We start from the raw sequence: 14,293 nt of genomic DNA, 5'->3' as shown, positions 1-14,293 counted from the left end.
TTTACAGCTGCAAAGAGTTTGGGGGCTTAGAGTTGGTGTGTATTTTTATTTTTATTATCTTCTCCCTGAAAATTCTGAGAGGTGAGAATAGCAAGGGCTGTGGCTTGCTTGAGAACTAGAACCTAAATCCAGAAATCATCTCCCCTTGACCCAGCACATTCAAATCCAGTCTTCTGGCTCTCAGTCTGGGCTCCTGAAAATCATCAGGAAACTCAGCCTTTTCAGTCTTAAAAAGCTTTGACCATCCAAACATTTGAATTCTCTTTAGCTACCATAAAATGGACCTAGTTCTACCCATTAGAATCACACAGAACACCATAAGCTTCTTGCTCACGACACCTTCAAACCCTTGAACACACCTCTCATGGTTCTCTGAGCCTTTTCTTCTCCAAGCTTGATTTCTCCAGTTCCTTCTACTCCTCCTAACTTCACTTGGTTTTGAGTTCCCTCAGCATCCTAGTCACCCTTCTCTGAATATGCTCAGATCGATCTCCATTTCTTTACAATATGAGTTACAGAATGGCCAGTCTTGAACAGACAGGGCCTCACACTCCTCTTATTCTGCCTAAAACAGTCCTGTTAAAACCCTTATGCTTCTGCATTTTTTGGCAGCCAGTTTTAGAGTCACTGTGGCCATTATCAATGGACTGGAAGATAATCCCAAGTTGGCTACTTATTACCTGTGCCTTAGTTTCCTCATCTGTAAATGTAAATAATAATAGTCTACACCTCATGGGGTTTTTTTTGTTTGCTTGTTTGTTTGTTTGGAGGATTACACGAGTTAATAAAGAATGTATAAATAGTTTAAAACACTGCCTGGTATACAGAGGAGATCAATAAGTGTTAGCTCTTAATACTATCACATGTACTGTAACAAGTTCCCCCATCCTGTACTAATACAGTTTGTTTTTCTTCTTTAAAGAGAGCAGATGGTGCAGAGCAGATGCACAGAAGCCCACTGTCGTCTGCTATTAGCAAGCGAGAGAGCAGTAAACAAATATCAAATATGTATGTAAACGCTGATGGGCAAAGGAAGTCGGCCTTTTGGACCTCTCTCTGGGTGGTGGCCTTTATCGCTAGTATACACCTTCCTTATTATGCTATACTCTTTCCTTCTCTTTAAATGTTCTACACCTGTATTAGGCCTTCCTGGTTGTAACTGCAGGTAGTGATAATGATAGCATCAAATAATTTCCTTAGAGTTTAGCATCTTCCACTTGCTGCTTTGCTTGGTTGAACGTAGATTCAGGGGACAGTACTCTGGGGTTCTGTCCTCACCATCTTAGCCTGTTTTATACTCAGCTGTCCAACAGCTGCTCCTTAGCCTGAGTCTTAGCCTAGCCCAGCGTCCTTTGTGAGCTGCAGGCAAGTGCTCAGATTTTCTGTAGCACAACAATACCAGGCTTTGCCATGATTTTGGTTCTCTGGGTAGATAGTGCTAATGAGTTTGAGGATTTCTTAAATTAATAGTTTATCTTCCAAATTACTAAAAAACTAAAGCCCACTACACATCTGTTAGAATGGTCAAAATCCAAAATACCACCGAATTGTTGGTGAGAATCTGAAGCAGCAGGAACTCTCACCCCCTGCTGGTGGGGATGCAAAGCGGTACAGCCACGTAGGAAGACAGATTGGCAGGTTCTTACAAAACTAAACATACTCTGACCATATGATCCAGCAGCCATACTCCTTGGTATTTACCCAAGGGAGTTAAAAATTTATATGCACACAGATGTTTATAGCAGCTTTACTTGTAACTGCCAAAATTTGAAAGCAACCAAGATGTCCTTCTGCAGGTGAATGGTAAACCAACTGTGGTACATCCAGACAGTGGAATTATTCAGTGCTAAAAAGAGATGAGCTATCAAGCCATAGAAAGACATGGTGGAAACTTAAATGCATATTATTTAGTGAAAGAAACCAGTCTGAAAAAGCTACATGCTGTATGATTCTAACTATATGACATTCTGGGAAGGGAAAAACTATGGAGATGGTAAAAGATTAGAGGCTGCCAGGATTTGGGGGAAGGGAGGAATAAATAGGAGGAGAACAGAGGATTTTTAGGGCATAGAAACTATTCTGAACAACTCCATAAATGTGGATATATTTTATCATACCCATAGACTTTCTAAACCGTAGAATGTATAACAGCAAGAGTGATCCTTAATGTAAACTATAGACTTTGGGTGATAATAATGTATTAATGTAGGTTTATCAATTGTAACAAATGTACCACTCTGGTGGGGGACATTGATAGTGGAGAAGGTTGTATATGTGTGGCATTGGGGGTACATGGGAATTCTCTACCTTCTTAAATTTTGCTGTGAACCTCAAACTGCTCTAACAGATAGTTTATTAATTAAAAACAAAAACAAAACCTGAAAGCATATGTCAACCAGCTCCCTCTCCCTCCAAAGAGCTAGACAGGCTGCCCCACTCCCCAGTCTTTAGCCAACTCCTTCCTCCTTAGTCCTTCCCAGCACAGAAAATAGCACCGTTATTCAAAATCTAGTGATCCTTGATTCTCCTGTTTCTTCAATACATCAGCAATCCAGGTAACCTCGGAGGACATCTAGAGTATAACCATTTCACATCATCTCCCCCACTGCCACCTTAGACGAGGCCAGCGTAATTTCTCACCGGGGCTACTGCAGTCGACCAGGTAACTGGTTCTTCGGCTTCCACTCTCGCTCTCTCTGAAACATTCTCCATACAGAAGGCAGAGTCAGCCTGTAAATTATATCGTGTCATACTCTCTGCTTAAAATCCTCCAATGCCTTTCCACTGCACTTACTAGAATAAGACAAGACCTATGCAATCTGGCCCCTGCCTACCTCTCTAACCTCTTCTACCACTCTCCCCTGGCCTCAAAATGCTCTTTTACTCTAAACTGCTGGGCATCTTTAAAAGAAATGAAAAGTTTCTCTTTTGTTTCTGTCCTCTTGCTGGGCTTCCACTACTTCACCTATTGCGGAAAAAAAAAAAAAGAAGAAGAGCTGGGTTAAACATTCTCCAATGACCACCTTTAAGAGATAAACTATACAAAAAAAAAAAAAAAAAGAATTCCTATCATCTTACCCATAAAGTTCTTTTACCTACTGCTACTTGGGGCCCTGGGCTGGCTCAGATAGACCAAATCATCTGAGGATGTCCATTTGGGTCTTGGGGTCTCCCATTTGCTGTTTACCAACAGAGGCAAAGTAAAGGGCCTTCCTCCTAAAGCGCTCTCCCTCTCTGGCAGTGGGTGGAGGACAAGTGTGGGTGAAGACAAGTGGGTACATAAGAGGGAGTGGGTGTGCCCACGAGAAGACACGCTCCAGCAACGCTTGCACTATGAAAGGGAGGTGTTTGACATTGGGCTTCCCTCATGTCATAGGAGATGGAGGCCAAGCATCAGAGATCCATTCTGCATAGGCTGTGCTGTCCTCCAAGTGCTATCCGCCTCCTCACCCCCAGCACTGACCCCTACTGCCAGAAAAGGAGGGCCTGTCAGGCTCCCACGTAAATTACTAGCGTTCCAGGAGATGAAGCCCTCTAGGGAGAAGCTGGAGGTGCCCAGCCATCCTTCAAACACTTGCCCTCCAGGACTTCAAAAGCCTCTTTCACGTTTTATTGACTTCTGACCAAGCCAAATCAAAAACTGGGCAAAGCTGAAGAAGAAAGCCAGGGACAGGGCAGGTGGTTATTGGAAGTGCAGTAACGTAATTATCCGAGGACTGATAAAAGAAAGTGAGACGGAGGAAGAGGTGGGAAAAGGTTAGACTGCAATTTGTAGATTATATGAGAGTACTTCACAAAGTTCGTGGAAAAGTAGAACTAAGGGATAATATGAATCTTTCCGTGAACTTTTTGAAGACCACTCTCATATATTCCATGTGTCTGAATCTAGTGCCCATCAGGTTTTATAGGAACGCTGAACTTGGTTTCAAGTCCTGACTGTGCCACAACCAGTTATGTGACGTTGGGCAAGTCCCCTTTCGTGAGTTTCTTCATCTGGTAAACTAAGTTAAGTTGTGATAAGTTCCCTCCCCTCCCTGTCTGGCTGTGATTCAGCCTCCTAGGAACAGGAGAGGTGTGGGTGCGTCTTCCCTCTGGCCAGCGGATGACAGCACTGGCTGTTCGCTGCAGCTGCAGCCCAAGGAACCCCTTCTGGTCAAGCTCTCCGCACTTGTGTCTATAGACCTGCAGCCTCAGCACTTAGCACCACGGAAGCTCCGTTCATCACGCACAGGAAGCTTCCACCATGACGTTCTCAGGAGCATCCTGGAGAGAACAATTGTTGAGAGAAGGCAGATATAAATAATACACGAAGTCTTTGAGAACAGAGAGGAATGGAGAAGTGATGATCTGTCTCTTTTTATTTATTTTTTTTTTATGAGCCTTTTACATGAACTCTTTGCATTTGTGCACTCCCAGAGGGCAGACGTGCTGTTCTTTTTCTCTTTCTAGCACTAAGTGCCAGAACATATAGCAGGTATTCAGAAAGTGTTTGTGAACTGATGAATGTATCAAAGAACATTTTCATTTGATCATTTCTCTTGCCTAACAGAAAGGGGTTTACCTGCTGTGCAGTCCAGCCAATAAGCCTGCACACTGAGATTCGCAGTAGGAAAGACTGGCATTTATTGAGTGGCACTGGTCAAGGAGTATAGGCCAGGTCATGCTGTAAATACCCGAACTCCCCTGTGGTTTAATGTCACAAGCATTTATAGAACAAAATCGTGAGGAGGGATCTTGAGAGTTGTGTGGGATCTGGTGGGCTTATGGTGAGGTCAGAACAACTATTTCTGGCATCCTGACTAAAGTCCTTCTCAGCTCCCTTGAGTCTGGAGGTGTATGAACTTCAAAGCAGGCTTGTAGTTAATGGTGGTCTGCAAAACAACTTAAGATGGGTATTACAGATATTATCTCAAGCCATTCTGCTAAGGAACAAACATCTCGTGACCATGAAATCACACTTACCCTAAGGAAAGTATATGTTTAACTAACTTTATTCTTATCTTATGCTTAAGTAAATTTTACTGGTGCTCCTAGAAATTCAGCCCATTGCTCCATCAAAGGTTTTTCTTTAGCTAGTCCCTGCCCCCAGCCAAGGTCTGTTCTGGCTGTGTGTACAGAGAAAGGTAGGAAAAATATCAGAGTCTATCCCATTTCATTTCAAGTTGATTCTTACAGGCAACCTTAGAAGTAGGAATTTAATATTTATTGAATGAGTAAACTATATGAACCATCACGGAGATCAACAAAAATGACTGGACACTAACTGCCTACACAGGTTCTGCACTAAGGTTACACTGGTGAGTAAGAACCACTCTGCATGGTGATGGTTTAGAGCCTGCGCCCTCCCACTGGGTCTGGAGGGAGCTCTGCTGAGAGAGGGGTGGTGTATGAGTGACGATGTAACTGATGGGCAGATCTGTATCATTAAAGGCCTTGTAGGCCATGTGGCTCAGGGGTTGGGACCTTCTCCTGCCAGCAATTGGAGTCACTGAATGACTGAATGACTTTATTGAGGAATTTCAGGGACCACATTTCTGTTTCATTCACCACTCTGTGAAGAACGGATTAAAAGTGAGCTGGGTCAAGATGAAGGATGGGAGGTAGGTGCTGCTGGAAGCTTGGAATTAGGGTGCCCTGCAATAAAGTGGCAGCAGAGGCAGCAATAAGGGCATTGATTTGAAAGATATTGGAGGAGGTAGAACAACTGAAGTTAGAAATGGGCTTTGCAAGGAGGATATGGAATATGCATAAAGCAAACGTACTTCACAGGGCCTGGTTTTCCAAAGCCTTGCAGTTTCAAATATTGACCTTGTAAAGGACAGGAAATTTCCCCCAGGCTATAGTCTCTGTTGTAAGATGAAGAATTGTAACACAGCAAGGTTGCTGGCTGAAGGACAGATAGGTTACTGATTGATATGTAAAGATACTGAGAAATTGCTGTAAGAAGAGAATGTTTGCTAAAATCAAGCTTTTGTTGCAAATTGCATTATGGAAGGTCACCTTGCTTGCCTTACTGAATGTTACCAGCTTCTATTGTTAAACTTGTTAAACTATACTTAGCAAAAACCCCACCTATGTTCTCTTCTTGTAACTTCCTGGTCCGGAGAATAAATGCAGGAAGAGAACCCCAGTTCGTGGTTAATTTCCCAAATGGAAGGAATGCCTCACTCTTGAGGGTTCCAGGAGATTAACCCCTTTTTGGGGATTCTCACTGCTCAGAAGAGATGAGCTTTGAGTAATCTTTGGTGGCTCCGTCACCCAGGGGAAAAGGGATGATAAATCCGTGGGAGGCAAAGCAACAGGAGGGTGCTCAAAATTAACAAATACATAGAGAGAGGCCAAATAAACTAAGGACTGAAACATTTCAAGCATTTGCATGGTTCCTATTACTCACTGAATGGACTGTCATATTCATTCGCACACGCCCCAAACTCCAGCCTTTCAACCCCACCTTCCCCCAGGGTCATCTATTCACAACCCATTTCCTGTCTCCTATCTCTATTCACGACCCATTTCCCATCTCTGTTAATGGTGCCAGTCACTGCTCATCAGGACTGTTCTCTCCTCAACTCCCCAGCCAGGCTCTTGAAAATTCTTCCTAAATATTTCCAGATCCTTCCAATCATCTTTATTCCCACTACTGCTGAAAATTCAGTTCCTTAATCTTTGAATGAGCTCTGTGATAGCCACATAATTAATTGGTCTCCTGATTTCAGATTTCCACCAACTGGCAGGGTAAGCCTGCTAAAATGCAAATGCCCATTTGTTACTATGTTACTTAAAATCTGATTTGCCTTCAGGACAACATCCCCATTTCTTGGCCAGGAATAGAGCCTTTAAGGATGGGTTTGTTCCCCAATCTGATGCTGCAACCACACTGGCATATATAGATAGATATACTGAGTGAGTGAAGGAGTGTATGCTCTCTGTCCATCAGAAAGTGGCAGCCACCAGGGACCTCTGCTGTGAGGTGTACCCCCACCCTCACCCACCATGCCTCCATACCAAGAGAAAAAGAGTGTGGGGGGATTCTGAGAGCATGTGTGCATATAACCTGGAACAACTGTCTAAAAGGTTGCCAATTCCTGCATGGTTTACACCAGCGTTGTCCAATGTTCTACAATCTGCATTGATCAGTATGGTAGCCATGACACATGGAGCTACCGAGCACTTGAAATGTGATTAGTGCGACTGAGGATCTGAATTTAAAATTTTAATTGTAACTAATTTAAATGGCCATGTTACTAGGACTTAGAATACTGGGTTCTTTGGGAGTCAATGTCATAGAAATGAACACGGAACCCAGCATATGGTTGGGCAAACGAGGTTTATTGAGACATAGCTTGTGCACGAGGGCGTCCTCACGAAAGGGGAAGTGCTGTGCTCCGAGTGTTCAGCAGGAGGGGTTTTCAAAGGCAAAAGAGCAGGGTAAGGAGCTTGGGAAGCAGGGTGAGGTCTCCGGTCTGATGACTGGGGTCTTCACCAGTTGGTCACAAGGCGTTCTGTTTTCAGCCTCAGCAGGTGAGGGCTGCTGGTTCTCCTCCTCTGCCAGGGCCTCATTGTTCTCTCAAGGCCTGTACAAGAATGCTTACACAAGGGGGTTAAGCAGCCTTGCGTAATGACATGTTTGTGGGAAGGGGATGTTCCAGGGGCGTCTTTAGGGCTATTTAACCCCTGTCCTCCCTGGTGTTTCCTGGAACAGGATGTGGTCTGTTGCCCCTGGGGTCTCTGCTGCATTTCCAACACGTAGACTACGGCTGAGTTCTTGGTGCGGACAACAAAATGGAGTCTCTCCTGTCAGCCTTGTCCTTACTCCTGTCTCAGCCACATATGGCCAGTCACTGCCATATGGGACAGTGCAGGTCTATACATATCTGCATTAACCTTAACATGCCAAAAAAGAGCCCCTGAAGGCTGAACTGAGACATTTTCACAGCAGAGACTAATACCAGCTTAGATCAGAAAGGAGTTGTTAATATATGAGAAAATATATCAGGCTAGATAGGCTAAACCTCTTACCAATACATAGTTATCCAACTAATGTGATTTCAGGATGTCAAATTAGTGCTTAGTAACATTATATAGTGTCTAATACACAGGTCACACACTGGCTAAGCTGCTTATGTTTCTCTACCCTCCTTCATATTACCTCTTTGCCTCAATAGGAAGAGACTGCATTTTGTGAGGACTTTAATGCATGCCTACCGATAGGGAGGAGGAGGCATGAAGGCTAGCCATGGAAGGATCATAATCGAAAAGCTTGAAATGAATTGACATAGACAAAATTTACAATAAGAACCCAAATCTTTAACTCTCTCTTATGGTATTTTTAGAGAGGGTATGGAAGGAGGCCAGGTATCTCCAGCCAAGTATTAGCTCTCCTCCTAAGTGTATTTCATTTCTCTCCCTTGGGCTCTTTTGTCTCTTGCTCAACCTCAATTAGTCAACATGAAATTATTAGCTCAGCCTCCTCTCCAAGAGTCTGGTGCGTCCTGCCGTGTCCGAGGGACTCCTGGCAGCATTCTCTGCTGTGGGAGCTCCTTGCACTGCTGTTGCATAGTCCTTTAACCCCAAGAGCTTGGGGCAGCTTCCTTGGCTAAGGCATACTGAGCAGTGTGGCATTTGCTGGCTTCCAGTAATTGTGTTCCACAGGTGCTTTACATTCTTGGGAACTGAAAGAAAGTGAGCCGAAATGCTGGGTACTGTTCAAGCTTTATTAAAGAAAGAAATCTGCTGGGCTGTGCTCGAAATGGAGGACAGTCCGGGGCTGCCCTGAAAATGGGGGACAGCACCAGGTGTAGGGATGGTAGAGCTTATATTGGTATGTTGGCACCATGAGCTGGGTGATGTAATTCCAGGGTGGGGATTGAGTTAGGTCATGGGGACGAAGAGTTCTGCACATGTGGCATTTTCTCCGAAACCATGAGGCTTCTTGTAAAAGAGAACGGGAGAGGGGAGGGGAGTACATGGGTGGCGCCGTGTTGTACTTGGGCTTGTCTAAAATGGTGCTGGTTATGTTGCAGATCTATTAGGACCAAGATCCTTAAACGAGCTTTTCAGAAAGTTTTGCCGTCAGCCAGAGCAACTTCCTTCAGGACTGGCTTACGCTTAAGACTAGGGCTTCTTCCCAAACAGGAACATCCAGACACGTATCAAACAAGCATCTGGGGGTTCTGCTGGGCCAGCAAGAGCGAGGGCAGAGTTTTGTAAAATGTTCCACATTCCTATGGGTCTATTGTACATTCCAAGAGATTCCCTACAGAATAAATGTAAAATTTATGTTTCTTTTATTTCGTTAAAAGAAACTTTGTAATTAAAAAAAAAAAATCACTCGATTCAAAGGCAGAGAAAGAACCAAGAATGTGGTCTAGATTTTAAATTGAGTGTCCTTGAAGTCCTTATCAGGGTGAGAACCCTGAGGCCTCCAGCAAGCTGGACTTTAGCTCCCTCTACCCTACACTCCCACAGCAGAGCAGTGATTCACGTGCAGACCTGGAATTACTGAATGCCCCGAAGGGCGGAGTAACCACAAATGTGTCAGCTGCACAGCACTGAAGGCAGGGCCGAGAGAATGTGAGAAAATGTGAGAACAGTCAACCTTCCAGACTTCCTCTCCTCAGATGTAGGGAGAATGAAAAAAACAAAAAAATACCAGGCCAGCCCTTCCTTCTATTCTGGAACATTAAAGGCCAGATCCACAAAGCCTGCAATAAAGAAATGAATGGATAGCTAAATCCAAAAGCCTGAGCCAAGAAAAGACAATAGTTTCACATCCTGTTTGCAGGAGGAAAGGGAAGCTGTAAGCAGCAGCTCCCCAGGGACTCCTCTGAGCTTGAAAGGTTTGCATTTCCTTCCTTGTAAACACAGCCCGGTCTCCTGTAGCTTTCAGAGTTCCCTCCTGCCTTCCACTCTCAATTGTTTTTCTTACAACCTAAGACCCCGGCAGCCTTGAGAGCAGTGGCTCTGCTGCCAGCTCCTGATGGTTTTAGGAAGGACACTAGGAAGGCAGGGGAGCTTGAGAACCACGCTCTCTGCTCTCAGCTATTAGATCCCATTTCCAAGGGCCAGGGGATGTGTCTGATCCTGTGCTGCTTTTCCATGGCTGCAAGATATTTATGTTTGGCTTTATTTTTCCTTAAAACCTCATAAGAACAAGTAGCAATTACAACACTACTTGTAATAGAGAATAATAGAACAGCTGGAAACCACCTAAATGTCCATAAGTTCTGAAATGGTTTGAAGTATTATGGGGGAGAAAAGCCCTGTAGGTTGTTAATAATGGCATAGTTCTTTATGTCCAACATGGAAACTTCTCTGGCACAGTGCTAAGGGGAAAAAAGCAAACTGCAAAGCACCATGATCCCATTTTCAGTTTTAAAACAGGCAAAAAATCTTTACTAAAATCATGGTTGGATCCTGATTTGAAGAAACCATTTATAAAATGCCATTTTTGAGACAAGGGAAATTTGAATACAAACTGCGTAATAGATGAAACCAAGGACTTGGCTTTTAAAATGTGTTTTAAAAAATGCTTTTGTTAAATGTGACAGGATATTATAGTTATGTAAGAAAATGTCTATATTTTTACAAGATTCACAAGGAAGAATGTAGGGGTGAACTGGCATGATTTGGGGATTTGTTTAAAAATAACTCAGAAAAGAGGAAAAAGAAAAAAGGGATCTTGCAGCCAGCCCAGCTGCAACCACTGAGCTGCCACAGGCAGAGTCCTTGCCCTCCCGAGCTGGTGGGGAGGCTTGAGGGTGAGGGGAGCCTTGGGCCTCAGCCATGGCTCCCCGACACCTGCAGCCAGCCCAGCAGCGACCACCAAGACACAGCATGAAGGGTCCTGGGTTCCCGAGCTGGGACAGTGAGGGACGGGCGCTCTTGCCACACCCCCTGACATCTGCACCCAGCTCGGCAATGACCAAGCCACTGCTGGGAATCCCCTCCTCCCCTGAGGGGATGTGGGGGTGCCACAGGCCTCAATCCCTCCCCTCCTTCCTCCTTCTTCCATCCCATTTCCTTCCCCTTTCCCCTCTCCCCCTCCCTCCCAACTGCTCCACAACATCCTTGAATGTAAAAAATAATATTAATAAAATTATTTTCTTTAAAAAAATCTATTCAAATAATAAAAGAAAAAAGAGATTGATGAAATAACTATTGAGATAGATATATGAAGGTTGATTTTACTATTCTGTTTTGTGTACATCTGAAATTTTTTGTAATAAAAGAATCTTCAATACATAAGAAGAAAAGTGCAGGGGGGACCCACTGTAAAAGCAGATGGGTAGTTACCACCACCTCTGCCAATGCCACAAATGCCACTTTCCTCCTCTGCAAATGCTCCCTCCCCTCCCCTAAGCAGCTGGGAGGATTAAGTCAATGGTTCCCAAATTCGGTTCGATCAGAATCCAGAATCGCCCACAGGGGCCACAAGGGAGCCAACAGGGGGTGAGAGAATATCTGAGGTTACCTCTTAACCACTGCCCAACTCAGCTCACTCGGGCTGCAGCCTCCCCCAGAAATGAGCATTTGGTCGGCATGTTCCCCATGTAGCTTGGAAGCCAGAGTGCCAGCAGGAGGAAGCCCTCCCTCGGACACTTAGTTCTAACTCGGGAGGAACTGCAGGGAGGATGAAAACCCGTAAGACTCTCTTACTGCCGCCTTTGTGTGCTGGGGAAGCATCTGCCATTTCACACGTGAGGATGCTGTTCACGTGTGAGAATCACTCCCAGGTGTGCTCCTGCCAGCTCTCCCTCTTTCCCACTCAGGAAAGCATCAAGTTAAGCAAGCCAGGGGTCATCAGGAAGCCATGGCAATTTATAATATTAATAAATCACTGCAAAACTTCAATGCTTTATTGGTAATATATTATTTGTGACATAGCTCTCAACAGTTTGAATCACCATATTGTCTTCCAAATGGAGGTTAAGACCCCCGGGCATCTGTGTCTCTACCACCTACACTACCCCCTACTCATGCCACCCCACCCAGCTCCTAAGGAAAAGGGAGAAAACTGCATTTCAGGCACACAGCACATTTATTTGAATAAGGAAGTTGGGTTCTTCTTGTGGTGCGAGAGGCCACAAGGTACAGTGATTCAGAACAAGGCTTTGGATCAAACCCCCCTGGCCCCTGCTCAGCCCCAGTCTCTCCTCTCAGTACCTTATTAGCTAAGTGCCCTTGGGCAAGCTATATAATCTAAGCCTGACAACTGATTTTCTAAAAATGGGTTTGATGAGTACAACTAGTATCAACTCATAGTGCTATAATAGTGTAAGAAATGCAAAGTGCCTGGCACACAGCAAGTATTTAGTAACTATTAGTTATTACTACTATGTCACCTCTGTCACCCCCACTCTGCAGCAAGCTCCTTGAGGAGCTTTGTCTTGTTCATTTTGTTTCCTTATGCTTAGCACAGTGTCTGGCACAGGATAGTTCTTAATGTAGGTTGTTGAATGGATAAGTCCATCCATCCAGTCAATACTCACTGAGCACCTACCAAGTGCCAGGTACTGGTCTACGCACCAGGGATAGAGCCATGCACAAAACAGTCAAGTCCTGTCATCTTGGAGCTTATGTTCTAGGAGAGGCAAGCAAATCCAGCTGGACGGAAGGAGAAAAACAGCAGGGCTGACGGGGCTAGAGGGCCAGGGGTAGGGGTGGGTTGCTCTTTTATATATCACAGAAGGTCTCTCTGAGAAGGTGACATTTGATCTGAGACTTAAAAGAAGTGAGAGAGCAAAGCACACAAATATCTTCCGTGTTTCAAGCGGAAGGAGATGCGAGGGTAAAGCCCTCGAAGCAAGCACAAGCGTGGTGTTTTGGAAAAATAAAGATGGTGTGGCTGGAGTGGTGGGGGTGTGCATAAAAAGGCTTTTATCTCTTTTTCTATTTAATTAAAATAAACACAACTGAGAAATTGAAAAAGATGTATTAAAATATTCACAAAAGTTACAATTGAAAAAGAGCAAAGAATAATAATGAGCTTGTTGGTTTTTCCCTTGGTGGATACAACCACAGATAGTTGGGAATTTTCCTCTCTACATAATCCCTTTAGGGGCACATGATTCACACACAATTTTAGGAGGTCTTGTTCCGCCAGGAAGAAGACACGGAAAGGTCAGGTCTACTGCTCAGAAGCAACCCCACTACTGTCATCTGCAGTTAGGCACAGGAATGCTGAGGCACAGGAGAAAGGGACAAAAAGCCAAGGGACAGCGCGTGCCCTGGGGCGGGCGGCCCCGCCCTGCGATGCTCAGCCCGCGCCGGCCCGAGCAGCTCAGCTCCGTCCGTGCAGCTCCGTCCGTGCAGATCAGCACCGCCCGAGCAGCTCAGCTCCGTCCGTGCAGCTCCGTCCGTGCGGCTGAGCCAGGCCCGGGCAGGCGGCGGGGAGCTGGCCCAGAGCACCGGCTTCCCCGAAACGCGGCGACAGCGAAAGCAGACGTCAGGAACGTCAGCACGTACAGTCTACTCCCAGGAACTGTTGAGAAGGGAGGAAAGGGGGACGCTCCTTTTCTCTGTAAAAAGCGACGGTAAGGAAACCTCGCACGTGTAAACGCGCACGCGGGGTCTGTCGACGACCTGTGTCCTTCCCACCTCGAACACGGCCTCGGTCGGCTGTGCGGCTCGCACAGTGGCAAAGGCTCGCCAAGACCGGCATTATCTTGGCATCCGTCTGAAGAATGGTGACCATCCCCGCCTGCCTCCCCTCCTGTCTCCTCAATGCTCCTGTCATTTCCAAAATGGGTGCGGAAAGGTTTTAGGGGCAAGGCGCCGTCGACCACTTTGGGAAGCGTCTCCGGGCAAGCACGCGCCGAGAGGCACGGAGGTCCCCTGTCCCCTCCCCGCCCCGGCCTCGGGGTGACGAGCCTGCTCCCCGCTCGCCTCCATACACAGCCGGGGAGAGCGACAAACAGCTCCTCCGGAAATAAAAGCCCTCCTGTGTGCGACAGTCAGTTTTGAAGCTCACAGTCCCCTTCTCTGTTATATCGTCTCACACGCATCTTTAAATCTAAATCCTGCTTTATCACCTTTGTGAATTCTTTTAGAACTGGGCCTTCAAACACCCCCAAAGATGACAGACGACGGGAAGGACATGGAAGCCGCTCACAGGGAACTTCAAACTAAATGGGAGAAAAGCTAAAGTCACCCTCACTGTCAACCCTAACATGTTCTGCAGACCATCTAGACGGTATTCTTTCCATAACTGGGGGCTCTCAGACAATTCTAAAGGCGAAAAATATTATTTTAAAACAAAATAATCAAGAAAATGGGAGAATGACAATATAAA

Source organism: Cynocephalus volans, chromosome 8 (assembly GCF_027409185.1).
Source record: "Cynocephalus volans isolate mCynVol1 chromosome 8, mCynVol1.pri, whole genome shotgun sequence".
Taxonomy (NCBI): Eukaryota; Metazoa; Chordata; class Mammalia; order Dermoptera; family Cynocephalidae; genus Cynocephalus; species Cynocephalus volans.
This window is presented reverse-complemented; position numbering follows the sequence as displayed.